The 15053-nt window shown below is 45.1% G+C and overlaps 1 long non-coding RNA gene across 2 annotated transcripts; it reads left to right on the forward strand.

The window, feature by feature from the left end:
* The first annotated feature begins 7443 nt into the window (after positions 1–7443).
* LOC131489748 (uncharacterized) lies at positions 7444–9971 on the forward strand. Of its 2 annotated transcripts, none has more exons than XR_009250712.1 (3): positions 7444–7517; positions 8957–9130; positions 9423–9971. It is a non-coding gene; the product is annotated as an uncharacterized LOC131489748 (long non-coding RNA). The 2 variants fall into 2 exon arrangements; XR_009250711.1 differs by lacking the exon at positions 7444–7517 and adding an exon at positions 7570–7638.
* Positions 9972–15053: the final 5082 nt, after the last annotated feature.

Below are 15053 nucleotides of genomic sequence, written 5' to 3' on the forward strand. Positions count from 1 at the left end.
CTGAATATTAAATTGCCATAATATTTAGATTTCATTGAATACTTGCAAAGGATTACATAACAACTTTATTTTGCATTGTGCAAATATACTTTATTGCTGCATTTTGTCCTTTACAACAATGTATATTATAATGAAAAATTATAGAGATCTATTTCAAGAGATATGAGAGGACCCTGGTTTTTTAAAAATGTAAAAAGGAGTAAAGGAACAACCACCAAAAAAAAAAAAAAAAAAAAAAAAGGCAAGGACTGTGCTTGATAAACGAATGAGGGCAGATTTGGGAGCAAAGCTGGTACTCACCCACCAGCACCAGCATCTTGGTCACTAAGACGCTGAATGGGTCTGCGTCTCTCCCTACGTATCATTCTTAGATACGTATTTTGGGAACACTTATACTTATAAACACTTATACTTATTTTGGGAACACTTAGCTTTTTCAAGATTGCTGTGATTGCTTTGATACACCTCAATACACCATTCTCCTTCCCTGTTATCGAGTATATTCTTCAACATGCAGCCAGAATAATTTTTTAGTGAAGACAAAAGTTATTACTTTTTTTTTTAAAGCTTTCCAGGGCTATTGGCACAGAGACCGCCAGAATCCACCTGCCTGGGTCGACAACCTGCGACCCCAAACCGCCCCCCCCCTTCTCCTCTACCCTCACTTCTTTCCAGCCCACCCCTCCCTTCCACTTCCCAGGGTCCTCCTGACTCCTTCCCTCTGGACCGGTGCTCACGCTGCCCTCCTCCCGCCCACCCCCGGTCCTCATCAGCGCCTTCCCATCACATTTCGGGTCAAGTCTGTCTGCCTGGGATAATTCTTCCCTGATCAGCAGGCTACAACAGGCCCCCAATTTTACCTTCCCAGCATCCCCCATGTTTACTTGTACCGCATTTCATGGGTGTTGTAAAGTACCTTTGTGGAATGATTTGATTACCTTTAATCTCTGTGAGTCCCGTGAAGGCAGGAATTAATACATTTGCACACCATGTTATACCAGAATCTGCTTCACTGCCTAGAATAGTGCAACCATTCAACACTTCAGGAAATACAATGAATGGCTATTTTATCAGACACAATCTACCTAGAGGAGGAAAAGCAGAGAACTTAGAAATGGCCACTACGTTCTGGAAAACAGCGTGGAGGTTCATCAAAAAATTAAAAATAGAATTACCCTATGACCCAGCAATTGTACTGCCAGGAATTTATCCAAGAGATACAGGAGTGCTGATTCGAAGGGGCACATGCACCCCAATATTTTTAGCAGCGCTATCAACCATAGCCAAATTATGGAAAAAGCCAAAATGTCCACTAAGTGATGAATGGATAAAGAAGATGTGGTCTGTATCTATATCTATATCTATATCTATATCTATATCTATATCTATATCTATATCTACGCAGTGGAATATTACCTGGTGATGAAAAAGAATGAAATCTTGCCGTTCACAACAAGATTTGGATGGAACTGGAGGGTATTATGCTAAGTGAAATAAGTCAGTCAGAGAAAGGCATATTTCATATGATGTCACTCATGTGGAATTTGAGAAATTTAACAGATGAACATAGTGGAAGGAAAGGAAAAATAAGATAAAAACAGCGAGGGAAGCAAACCATGAGAGACTCTTAAGTACAGAGAACAAACTGAGGGTTGATGGGGGTGGCTGGTTGGGGTGTTGGGCTAAATGCGTGACGGGCATTTAAGCAGGACCCTTGTTGGGATGAGTACTGGGTGTCCCTATGTAAGACATGAATCACTAGGTTCCACCCCTGAAGCTAACACTACACTGTACGATAACTAACTTGAGAATTAAAAAAAAAAAAGGAAAAATAAAGACAAAATCTATTTTTTCCAAAATGTATAATTATCTGTTAAAATGAAAGACAATAAATATATGAATTATAATAAATATATAAATAACAATAATTCCTAAATTTATAATTATAAAGACAAGCTTTTTAATTTAATTTTTGCACATTTATGAAACAAATATTTTTATGAAAATTAAACTATTTGCAATTCTCATTAAAAAAAAATAAGAGGGATGCCTGGGTGGGTCAGTCGGTTAAGCATCTGACTTCAGCTCGGGTCATGATCTCATGGTGCAGTCCATGAGTTCAAGCCCCACATCAGGCTCTCTGCTGACGGCTCAGAGCCTGGAGCCTGCTTCCCATTCTGTATCTCCTTCTCTCTCTGCCCATCCCCCACTCAGGCTCTGTCTCTGTCTCTCGAAAATAAATACATGTTAAAAGAAATTTTTAAAAAAGGCCACATAACTTTGTGCAATTTCACACGGATAGTTGTGCACTAATGAGTCAAGAAATAGTGCCTTTAGTACATTTTACAATTAATTTTAGACACAGCCTTTAATACAATTTTGAGGCCAATAGCTAATCCACTGTGACATCTGACCCCATCGGTGAGCCCCCGGAATGGCTGTCACAGCCTAGGCTACTAGTTCAAGTTAAGACTTCGGTCAGTCACCTTCTCTGTCTAGGTTTCCTCGGTTTCCCCATTTGTAAAATCAGCATTATATCGGATCTGTACGATGTGTGTAAGTTCTACAATTCAGGGAAATAAGAGGCACAAACTTTCACACAAATGTTAACAGCTGTATAGCGTATTCAAACTGACGGCAACAGTGACAAAGTGTAGCATATGGGGACAGAGAAGTCCTCAAAGCCGGTTGCCTTTCAGGAGGAATGAACCGGGCAGACAGATGGAGAGCAGAGGACATAGAGAGGGAGAGCCAAGATTTTGAAGACATGATGCTTTTTCTCATTAAAAAAAAAAGCAAGAAAGCAAGAAAGCAGGAGGGAGGGAGAGAGAGAAAGAAAGAAAGAAAGAAAGAAAGAAAGAAAGAAAGAAAGAAAGAGAAAGAAAGAAAGAAAAAGGAAGAAAGAAAGAAAGAAAGAAAGAAAGAAAGAAAGAAAGAAAGAAAGAAAGACAAAGAAAGAAAGAAAATACAAGAAAAGAGACAGAATTCAAAGCAGACAAGTTGGGGCCAGGGTCAGGCAAACTGCCTAAAGCAGTTTCCATAAATATAAACAAAAGCACACAGAACAGAACAAAAACAAGCCAATACAGAGAAATTCAACTTGAAAAGCAGTTGCAATATGCCAACGGTATCCGGAAAGCGATTTATTTTTTCTCCTTGTTCTGGTGGAATAGTTCAGAATTTAGATGGATTGTGAAATGATCTTTATTTCTATTGTTTAAGAAGACGTCTCCATTTGTATAAATAAACGTATACTGAAGGGGCCAGTGGCCCCATTGAGTGAGTGTCCCCGTGTCCGTTAATCCTTCTCAAGGAAATCGAGCTGCTTCCCCCGGCAGCCAGAAAGACTCCCCATCATGACCTCCGACAGCCTCCGCCGGGGAGGTACAGTAGCTCAAGTCATTGTGCCCTGTAACCCCCAGCTCTCCTGAGAACGTAACTGTACGCACTTTCACATGGATAATTGTGCACTAATGAGTCAAAAAATAGTTCCTTTAGTATGTTTTACAAATAATTTTAGGCATAACCTCAGATACAATTTTGAGGCCAATAGTTAAGCTACGGTGACATTTGCCCATGATGAGATATCTCTCCGTCCCTGCCAACTCCCTCCCTCCTCCCCTACGAAAAGCAAGCAGCTATTTCGAAGACTGAGAACTTTCAAGGTGGAAACGGCCTTATTGGAACCGAAGGGGAGTTTTTAATATATTTGCAGAACTGGGACATCGCTGTCCCCTTTAGTGAAAGTCAGAGAAGGTAACAGGCTGAAATGTTTGACATCCCTCGTCTGATAGAAGGGGACATGGCCGGGTGATGGCTGAAGGTTCGCTGTCCCCTCCAGCTTCAGGATTCGGTAAAATCCTTAATCAAAAAGTGGGTTGTCTATGTCAACTTGGAGTGATAGAAGCGTGTGTGTGTGTGTGTGTGTGTGTGTGTTGCTTTTGCACTTTTGAAAAATGCATTATGTGAGGCTTCCGTAATATCTAGGAAGAAGGATTTGCACATTTATCAGATAAGCACCAACCATCGTTTCTAGTTACGACAAAGTGATCAGGGCCTATTAGCAGCGTGTTCCCCCCTGGGGACGGCTTCCGCAGAGTCCTGCCTGGGATGCACGGGAGGGGGCAGGAGATACAGGGACCTGCCATCCCTTCCTCCCCCACGTCTCCAGCTCCCTGCCCTTTCTGCCGCCTTCTGTTCTGCTTTCCGAGGTCTTCTCGTACCTGTTGGCTGTCTCGTGCATGGGGATTCTTGGTGGTAAGGGGGGGAAACTGGGACGAATGTGGTTACTTCACCTTTTCTCAGAACTGATCAATGTGCTTTTGAAACACAGTTATGCTCAAATTTTCTGTCCAACTATTGAGAATTAAGCACACATTTTAATGAGCAAAATCCAGTGTCAAAAAGGGAGTAGGCAATTTGATACGATGATATATGGAATAACAGGAGTTATTTTAAATAGCTCATGGAAGCATCATGAAATATATTCACTTTGAAAGCAGCGATGAGATCGCTTCAAACGCTGACAAGCCCACATCTGTGCTTTCTGGTTTCTGTTCGCTTACTGGAAATCCTGTCTTTGAGCCAAATCTTTATATCTCCCTTTGAGGCTGAGTGGCTGTCAAACTGAAAAGATGCAAGGATGTCTGTAGGGGAAAAGGAAAACAAAAACAAAAACCCCAAACAACAAAGATTAAAACCTTTTGATGAGACATCTGGGCCACAGTGCACGGTCTCCCCCTGGGGAGAATTCCTAGGGACTTTTGAGGACATAAGTGTAATAGAAAAGTTAGCTCTATTTGGGAGCCTCTAAAGTTTGTTGGGGCAAATGCAGCTACTGGAAGAGAACCCAGTGTGTGGAGCAGCTGGGACTGTCAGGGACACCTGGGCACTGCCTTGGTTTACCGCGTGGATGATGGTGTTACCCTTGTGGCTGCCGCATTAATGTAAGAAATAGGAGAGCCGAGGGCCCCTGGGTGGCTCCATCAGGTTATGTTTCCGACTTTTGATTTTGGCTTAGGTCATGATCCTGATGGGGTTTTGGAGTGATGGGGGTCTCGCATCGACGGCCAGGAGAGAATTCTTGAGTCATGTTTGGTTCTTTAATAAAACCACAGGGATGGGACTTGTGTGCAGAAAGAGCTGCCTTGTAAGTGTGAGGGGTGACCATTTCTAATAAACTATGGAGTTGGGGGTGATGAAGTCCAGAGGAAGTTTCTGAAAGGGATTTTCATATGCTAAAGAAGACTCACAGATTACTGGAGGCCTAGTTGTTGTCAAACTAAGGTTGTTTTTCCCTCTGGCAAAGCATTATCATGAAGCCAGTAGAGGCTTTCTGGACATCAGGCTATTGGTAAGATTGCTTGTTCTTGTAAATTGCTAAGATATTTGTAAGCTGATGGAGACTCCAGTCCTGTGATTCTGTCAGTTCAACCACTTATTTTCTGTCCTTGGGCAGCCAGGAGCGCCTGAGGGACGTCACACATGTCCCACCCTGGGGGTGGGGTGTTGTTCGCTGTGCTTTGCCCTCCGCTGGCCTTAGGTTCCCTCATCAATCTCACGGTTCATGAGTCTGAGCCTCAACCTGGTCTCTGTACTGACGGTGTGAAGGCTGCTTGAGATTCTCTCTCTCTCTCTCTCTCTGACCCTTCCCCCCATTCTCTCTCTCTCTCTCTTTCAAAATAAATAAATAAACTTAAAACAAAAATAAATCGACGGCCTAATGCTCAGATAACACTTAGGTTGAAAAGTCAGCTGACCTTAAGATAGGGAAATCATCCCCCAGGAGGGGCCCAGTGTGATCAGGTGAGCCCTGAAAATTGGAGGAGAGTGGGGGACAGGCCTCAGGAAAGTCGGTGGGGAGAGGGGCTGGCCGAGAGGAGAGGTGGCAGAGACCTGCTTCCTGTAGGATCCCTGTGGCCCAGAACTCCGGCGGGCAACTCTACGAGCTGAGAATGACCCCAGCCAGAACTGACAAAGAAGCCACCTGGATGGTCCTAAAACCACAGGGAACGGAGTTCTGCGAACGACCTGAACGAGATTAAAAGGAGATTGCCCCCCAGGGGCTCCAGAAAGCCAATACTTTGATCTTTGCCATTCGAGACTCGGAGCAGACAGCAAGCTGAGCCGTCTGTACCCAGACTTGCATTTTTTTGCAGAATGGGAAGCGGTTGGTTGCAGAAGGCGACCTGAGGGAGCAGTGCAGCGGCCGGACCGCACCGTGTCACTGCTCAGTCGCCAGCAGACACAAGACCCCTTCCTGCTCCCGCTTCTCGAGCTGGTGCCACGTGAGGCGAGGGGTGGCTCCATTCGAGACAGACACTTGACTTGACCTCTGCCTGTGTGGCCAGTGACGGGCACCTCACTCACTTTTCTCTGTTTACAGCATCAATCCGCACAGCAGGTGTATCCTGATCGGCAGTAAGACAAGTCTCTCCCAGCCCAGTTTTAGCCCTTTTGGGGGTAAAACTCCAGCCACGTGAGATGTTCTGTTGAGGTCCCAGAAAGGGTGCTCGTCAGCCTGTCACCGTCCTTAGGAGCACCCGTGATCCCTCTGGTGGAAGGAAAAGAGCTGAAAATCCCGGCTCCCCTGTGCTGGTCTCTGGCCGCACAAGCCTCCCGACGGTCAGATCTGGCCATCGAGGCCCTGCCGACCTGTGAAGGGGGGACGGGTCCTCTCCCGGACGCTAGGATCCTGCAGGCAAACCTGGAGCTGCGGCAGGGACAGGCCTTCCCCCACCGACCCGCTCGCATCGGGGCAGTCGTGGGGGTGTGGGGCCCGGCAAGTGGCACCCACGGGGGATCCATCTCTGGACGTCTTTGCACGCGACCTCCTCACTGCATCCCTCCAAGGGAGGCTTCCCGAGTGACACCGCAGTCTGGGGGTGGGGGGCTCTCCCTGCCCAGACCTCCCTCCCTCCCTGCCTCACTGTCAGACCTGCCTCTGGCCCGAGGTCTTCGCTGCCTCCTCGGCTCCCTGTGCCCTTGGTCTTTCACAGGCATCCCCCCCCCCCCCCATCAACCTCCTCCCACTTCTAATTCTCCTTGGTGTGCGCTTCCTGGAGGCCCCCGCTGGCACCAGCGTTTCTGGGGCGATGCTGGTTCTGCCGTTCAATGCTCGTGGGGTTTGCAAGGTCTTCCCGCCTCTGCACGGGACACAGCTGTGCCCCCCACGTGCGCCTCTGGGACCCTACGGCATGTAGCGACACCTAGTGCTTTCTTGTGATGGTGTGAGTGCTCTCCGATCCTTTTAATGACTTCCCTTTCTTTTTCTGTCCAAGGCAGCCTCCTTCTATGTCTGTCGCTGGCAACCAAGGATCCGCACGGGGAAACCATCCCCAACGCACTGTCCAAACTCTGACAGAAATCTGTTCAGAGGGCATTCAATGATGTCATAAAAGGCAGAAGCCTATTTGTAGGTACCTTCTATGAGAAATCCAATGAGTTGACGGCTACCTTGTCGAGGAAGACCCGAAGAGATTCACATGTGAAGATAAGACTCCAGGGCGTAAAGACAGGTGAACTTGGGTCTGCGAACAGGAAGGTGCATGATCAGTAAGGGCAGCTCTTGGCCGCCAATTCTGCTTTGGGACCGCTGTGTTTTCAGACCTTGCCTGGTTCAGACGTTTTGTTCCAAAGGTACCTTATCTCCACAGATGAGTTTGGCTTTGTCTTAGAGATAGTCTCTCTTAAAAATACTTGTCAGATATGAAACTGTTTTCATCACCATTTGAAAGTTTGGTAATACATCAGAGCCACCATATTCCTTGGGTCTCGGGAAACATTATGTATTTGTAATCTTTTTTAAAGTTTGTTTATTTTGAGAGGGAGAGAGAGAGAGAGAGAGAGAGAGAGAGAACGAGTTGAGAAGGGCCAGAGAGAGAGGGAGAGAGAAAGAAAGAATACCAAGCAGAGCCCGACGCAGGGGTAGAATTCACGATCCACAAGATCATGATCTGAGCTGAAACCAAGAATCAGACGCTTAACCGACTGAGCCCCCCAGGTGCCCCGCACTGTGATCTTGAACTCCTTTCATGAGAGTTGCCCCCAGTACCAGCATATTGATTGTAAGGCTGCAAGGTCCTCGCTTCTCAGTTCGCCAGACTTTGTCACAAACCCTGTCTCACTCACTCATCACAGTAAGTGTCAGATAAGCCAGTCCCCATGGCAGCAATGAGGACGCTAAAGGTGCTCTGAGGTTAATTGACTTGACCAAGATCACAAAGCTCATAAATGGAGCAACTGAGATCCAAAATTAGGTGTCTTTATTGTAAATATTGTTTGTCTTCTGGGAGAACATGCTGATTTTCTCACTGCGCGTTATTCTGGGTGGAACGCATTTCTGGATTTGGAATGAGTCAAGTCTAAGTACATGGTGAGTTTTTTGAGAATACGCTTCGATGAAGAAACTACATTCTACTTTTCTTATAATTTCTTATTCCAAAAGTAATTTTTTTTTTTTTTTGGCTGGCAAGATATGATGATACAGAAGTGATTCATGAAGAAGTGATGGGAGGTCACTCCTTCTTCCCTTCTTTTCTGTATGCAAAATTGAAGGGGGGACTCGACTATATATCTATATATATATATATAAAGCTTATCTCTATATATAAAGTCTCTGTCTATATACTATATCTATAGAAATAGATACAAACATATATATTCCTGTTTTATAGATATAGATACAAATATATCTATTCCTGTATATATATATATATATATGTATATATAACTTATATATATACATATATATACATATATATAGCTTATATATGTGTATATATACATATATAACACCTATATATATATACACACACACATATATATAAAGTTGACATGATTTCTTCAAATGATATGTTAAAAATTATATAAATTGCTTTACTAAAAAACCCTCCCGATGATCCCAGAGCTGTATTTTGATGGTATTGTTCTCAAATGGCCCTATTATCATGCACAGAAACTTCCATCGAGAGTTTTGAAATTCGGAGACCTCAGAGTGCAGTCTCACGGCCTCCCCGTGGGCCGTGGACGCCCTGTGCCCGGTGCACCTGAACGATGCGGTGTGACCCCCGCGGGCCACCTCCCTCACCGGCTCTCCCTCGCGTGTGTGTTGCGTGCGTGCTCCCCTAAGGTAAGGCCCGTGACATTCTCCATATGGTCAATCGCCGTGCACCAGTGGCCCCCTGGGAGGGTGAGGCTGCGTGGGGCCTCGGGCCTGGGTGAAACTCGCCCTGGTGCCCTTCCTCCGGTGCCATGCGAGGTGCGGGCCGGACAGGCCCCGAGCTCTGCCAGCGTTTAGGGTACTTTCGTCATCCTCCGGCAGGATCCAGTGCGGCGGGCTTCGTGTCTCACCGTGTCAGCCTCTTGGACCCCAAGTTTCCAGACGGTCGCTGACGTGCTTCTGCTTTTTTTTCCGCTTCAAGGTTTGCTCGAGGTGAACACCACTTGAAAAATCCCCGATGCGAACTATCACATGGCTCGAATTTATTAGAGATGCGGACCTGTGGGGGCGCCTGGGGCGGGGGGGGCGCGGCTCAGTTGGTTGAGCATCGGACTTTGTTTGGCTCAGGTCATGATCTCGATTTTGTGGGGACCCCGCGTCGGGCTCTGTGCTGACAGCTCAGAGCCTGGAACCTGCTGCGGTTTCCGTGTCTCCCTCTCTCTCTGGCCCTCCCCCCATTCACGCTCTTTCTCTCTCAAAACTAAACATTAAAAAAAAAGAAATGCAGACTTGTGAAGGAAGGATTACTGGTTTATTAAAATGATAGTAATGTAAATTCTTTAGGAGAGTTTCAAATGGGCTGCAGTTGTGGAAACAAGAGCGTATTTTCAATTATTTCTTTCAAAAGTCTTCCCAGGGAGAGAGAGGCCAGAGGCTCTGCAAGGTGAGTGGTGGTAGTACCTCAGGGCCACCACTAGAGGAGGCTAGAGACCCACACCGGCTCCCATAGAAAAGACTCCGGACACTTAATGCACAGAGGTCCTAAACTCTCGCTTTGATTGCTGGGTCTCATCCGGTGAACCAGCATTCCAGAACCGTTTGCTGATTTTTTTTTTTTTTTTTTTTTTAATGTGATGAAGAGCCACAAATACCATTATTGTATGTCAACGCCTGCCCCTTCCCTCTCTGCCTCCAGTGACGGAGGGGTAGAACCCGGATGACAAGTAAAGGCAAAAGTGCCCCCCACGCTTGCAGGCGCAAGCAAATGCCTCCCCTCCCCCGCTCCGCTCCCAGCCCCTCCGGAGATCGATCGCAAGTAAAATAAAATGCAACATTAATTGCGAAATACATGTCGGCATCCTGTTTCCAAATCACATTAAAAATTCATGGCGAGCTTCTGGTTTGTCGATGCATTAACTTTTCGTAATTACGAAAAAAAATTTTAATCGACTTTTTTTTTTTTTTTTTTTTTCGCGTGTAGGTGATCGAGTGGCGAGGGCGCTGCAAGCAGCTTGCACACCTTTCGGGTGCGGTGCCTGTGCGTGCGGGTGGGTGCACGACCGGACCCGGCAGGTGAGGGGCAGCTAGGAAGCAGTGTCCGCGCAGGCCTGGGAGGGTGCACCTGCTGCCCCACCCCTGCGGCCTCCAGGCCTATGCGCTTCTGCCCATTAAGCACTGCGGTGGGGTCTTGGAAACGTCAGCTTATTTTACGCTTCTCGGAAGAGTTTAAGGCAATAATTATTTCAGAAGTTAATTGGAGTCGATGGAGATGTACTCTTAATGGATTATCGTTTAACCCAGATTGCCTCTTTTCCTTATTCCTGTCATTTTCTTTATTGCTCTATTTGTTGGAAGGACTGACATGAGCCCATGAAGGTGCCGAGTGCTGCTTCTGGCGTAGCTGAGTGCTCTCTATTCTCTAGATTGTGGGATTTCCGCGTCCTGCAGGGCCTTGTTTGCTTACGGAGAGACGGTTTTGTCTCTTCACAATGTCTGTGCGTCGTGGCTGAGTTTATTGCTTTCATTGTGGGTTGAAATCAACTGTCATCTAAAGGGACCAACTGTGGGGACACATGGAGAGATTTTGTTTTTCTGTAAAAATTATATTGAGTGGTTTTGAAAAGATTGATAGGAATGGATGGGGGGGAAAAGCTCTGTTTATGCAGGAGTAAAAGATTTAAAAGATTGAAGAAAACATAAAATTTCATTCTGATTCTGCAATCGGATTGTTTCACAATTCTGCAGATTCCTGCAGAAACTGAAAGTCATCCAACATGCCGTAGGGCTCTTATTTAGTCAAGATAGACCGACCAGACTCTACTAGGGGTCAAGCAAGCAAGGTCAAGTGCAAGCAAGCATAGGGGTCTGTTTTAAAATGGGCGCAGTATATTTAATTTTTTTTCCTGTCTTTGTTCTTCAAAAGATGAAATTAGCTTCTTTGTGAGTCACTCTCTGCTGGATTGTGGAAACCTTTTAAATTTACTTTTTTTTTTTTTTTGAGATTTAGTCTGTTCCAATTTACACAGTCATTTCATGATTGAAACTTGATTAAATAAGTTTCAGCTTCCTGCCACGGTTTCTCTGCTCTCCCGGCTTCCTTTCTTTCCTTCAATTTTCCTGAGGGAGGTGGTGTCCTCCCAGGGGTCCTGACAAGAGGAGGACAGGATCCCCACTGCCTTAGGGCTCTGTATACATGTACCTTCTTCCTTGTGTTACCCACACCACAGTCCATGGGGCCACACTCCTCACAAGGACACAATCCTCTCCATGGTCATGATCCCCTTGATCTCATATTCCTCTGGTTCCTCTCCTCAATTTCGAGGCTTTTGTGTCCTTCCTGTGATGGAAGCAGCTACGCATATATAGACTGAATCACCCTTTGCCGTGGCTCATGTTACCACTTTGAAAGTCAGAGGTCAGCATGGATTCTTTACAGAGGGGATATCCACCTTCTTTTTGAAACAAGGAATATGTCATCCCTGATAGCTAGAGGATCATAGCAACAATATTTAATGGAATATTGTTTAATGGAAAACAATTCAAAAAGAGATTTTCCGCTGTCTTTAACAGTCAAGGATTAGAGAGGGACTATATTAAGACTGAAACCAAATTACCGGAAACAAACAAGGACAAATCCCTTGTGTTTCCCATGTACTAGTCTTTTGAGTTTGAAGAGGGAAGCCAAAGCGATAACAGGTGGGAAGAAATGTAAGTAAGTAACGTTGTCCTGATTTTACAAACCTTTTTTTGTTCATTTGTTTGTTTCAGGGCTCTCCCTGTAGTGTTCTCAGGAATGAATAACTGAAGATTGTTTCTTTAAAAGCAGGAGGCTAAGAGAAATTCTAAAATAAGCTCAGCGGTATGGGTGCTTCCGTGGAGATTGGAGTTCATCTATTTATCTGTCACTGTTGTGATTTCAGAGCTATTTAAATACAGTTCTTTAGAACAGAGCGCTATACGAGGTGTGGAAGGAAGGAAGTAACCTTCACCTGGCATAGAGGCCACTCAGGAAGAAATCTTTGGGCTGTTATCCCTTTAATTCTGCTCTTGATATGACAGGAAGATTTAGTTCCTAAATGTGCTATTAATTAGTATAGAAGGCCCTGATCGTCTTCCCAGCAGAAAGTTGCACGTTTTTGCTCCTTGGTATTGGCTCTCGTAGTGATTCTAGACTTGTTTGTTTCGACTGTGGGGGGCAAGAGCATTGTCAACGTTGGCTTCTTTGAGTTCTTCATCTTATTCTAATGAAAAGATCTGAAATCTTCTTCCTAAGCTAATGTATTCTCTTCTAGGGTCTTACCGAAAAAGAGAGAGGGAAAAAGAAATACAAAAGAGCAGAAAAAATTAGTCTCCCTTCGATACATTGTGACTGTTTGCACCAAACAGCTCGCCTGCTTTGACTAGGTATTCTCAGAACCGTAGTTTAGTGCCTCTTTTTTTTTTTTTTTTTTCCAAAACATGTTGGGTAGTCATCATATCACCTGATTCTTGGTGCCATTGTTTAAGTACAGTGACTGACGTAGAGAGGAACTCAGTGCATCCCATTAGTAGAATTTCGTGTTGAAAATATTAAAAGTAAAACTGTCCTTTATGTCCTATACTTTTATGTATATTATGTATTACTACATAATATAAATAACTGACGAACGAAAATGCATTCGAGTAGGGATCAACCCCCATCTCAGAAGACGAGACGAGGTAATTTGATGATAAGAAGTCCAATATCATGACCTCATACGATGAAGAAATAATTCTATGGACAGAGACTTCCTATCTACTTGTGTATCTGTAGAACCAATCTCATATTATGTAAAGATGGCTTGGAATTTAGATAATAAATACACGAATCCTTTTATCCCTATAAATGTTTTCTGCCTGCAGAGATACACTGTCCAAAAATTCTAGGAAGAAACAACAACGAACCGTTTTCCTGGCCAGATATATCCAAAATGATTAAGTGGAGGACCGATAAACTATAATTTCTGATTCCTGTTGACCCCGTGCTCGACAATATCTGTGTCCAGCTGCCCCTGACGTATCCCACAGAATGGGCAATCACCCTTACTTTGGAATTTTCTTTGCATGCCTTCAGCGTATCAGTATTTCTGGATTTGCCAGGGTCAATCCCACGTGGCCTTCGGAAACACAGGACTCCGTATGCAGAAATGTGTGTGTAGCTACCAAAGCCAATGGGGCTTTGACATTCACATGATATCTCTTAATTTACCACCCCCCCCCCCCCCCAGCACTGCAGGAGCCCAGCAGAGCATAAGGAGAGATGCGGCACGGGTGAGATATTTGTGTGTTCATCTCAGCGTCTTCTCTTAAGGGCATCCTGAAGAATTCTGATGCCCAATTATTCCAGGAACTGAGGCCCAGAAGTGGAAAACTTTAATTGTTTCTCCAAACTGAGAAGCCACTTGAACAGCAGAATCAATTCCAAAGTAATTACTCTTCCTCCGGGTATCTCTTGAAAGTTTATCTAGTGTTTAAAAAAAAAAATACAGTCCTTGAACTTGAGGTGGCACCTGTGAATTGAAGTTGAGAATCAAAAGAATGTCTTTTTCTCTAGGTAACTGCGGGTTATCTCCCTGGGAAAGCTGAACCACAACGAGAAGCAGAATTGTTTTCAAACAGATTCCACAGTTAATGTCATCAGTGTGTTAGTGTGGAACTTGCATACTGAGCTCAACTGCTCAGGACGCGGAAGGAAGTGACAGAGGCTTGATGAAAAGTTTATCTTTACATTTTTCAGGGAAACAAGCTTTCATTTACTTGACCTGGGTTTCCTAGGAATTTTTAAATAAATCAATATCATGCACAGTTGTAGGATTCACTGGCTCTGTGTGTTCCCCAAAACCTAATCTCATCTCCCCAAAGCTCATATGTAGCCAGTATTAATCATGAGCCAGAACGTCATGGCAGATGCGAGAGGCAACACAATGGCGAGAAGTGCCCACATTGCAGTCAGAATAAAGCTCTCCCATAATGGCATGTGGTCCATGAGTGCTGTGAGCTTCAGAAGGAAATAAAGGTGTTTATGTTGGAGAATTATTGAGAAAGAGGGTTGGTTCTCTACCCACTGTTGACCAAGTTCCTCAGAGGAATGATCAGACTTGTAAGTAGGTTTGGGGAACCTGGGAGCAAAGAGGTGCTTTTGTTTTTCCGGCAGAATATCTGAGAAGAAGGTGGAACCCCAGTGTAGAAAGTGCCCACGATTTTATCCAGGCAGCTGGATCATAAATTGCCCCACAGAGGTCCCCTTGTGTCACAAGTGAGCCATTGGATGCATCCCGTGTGACGTGGATGAGTGTGTAGAGAGGAGAGGCCTCGCATGCAGATTCTACTGATGGCCCAGCAGCACCCGAGAAGGCCATTGAATGAAGACCAGATGCCACTGAAGACCAGGAGGTCCCCAGGGAGGCCACGGAACAGAGATTGACCATGAGGAACAGAAGGTTGCCTCCCAGAAATTAACACCCACTGTGCTTGGGCAAAACGAAGCCCCTTAGAGCCCACAGAATGGATTCCCGGCATCTCCAAACAGTCGATGTCACTGGGGCGCCTGGGTGGCTCAGTCGGTTAAGCTTCTGACTTCAGCTCAGGCCATGAT

This window comes from Neofelis nebulosa, chromosome 11 (assembly GCF_028018385.1).
Source record: "Neofelis nebulosa isolate mNeoNeb1 chromosome 11, mNeoNeb1.pri, whole genome shotgun sequence".
Lineage (NCBI taxonomy): Eukaryota > Metazoa > Chordata > Mammalia > Carnivora > Felidae > Neofelis > Neofelis nebulosa.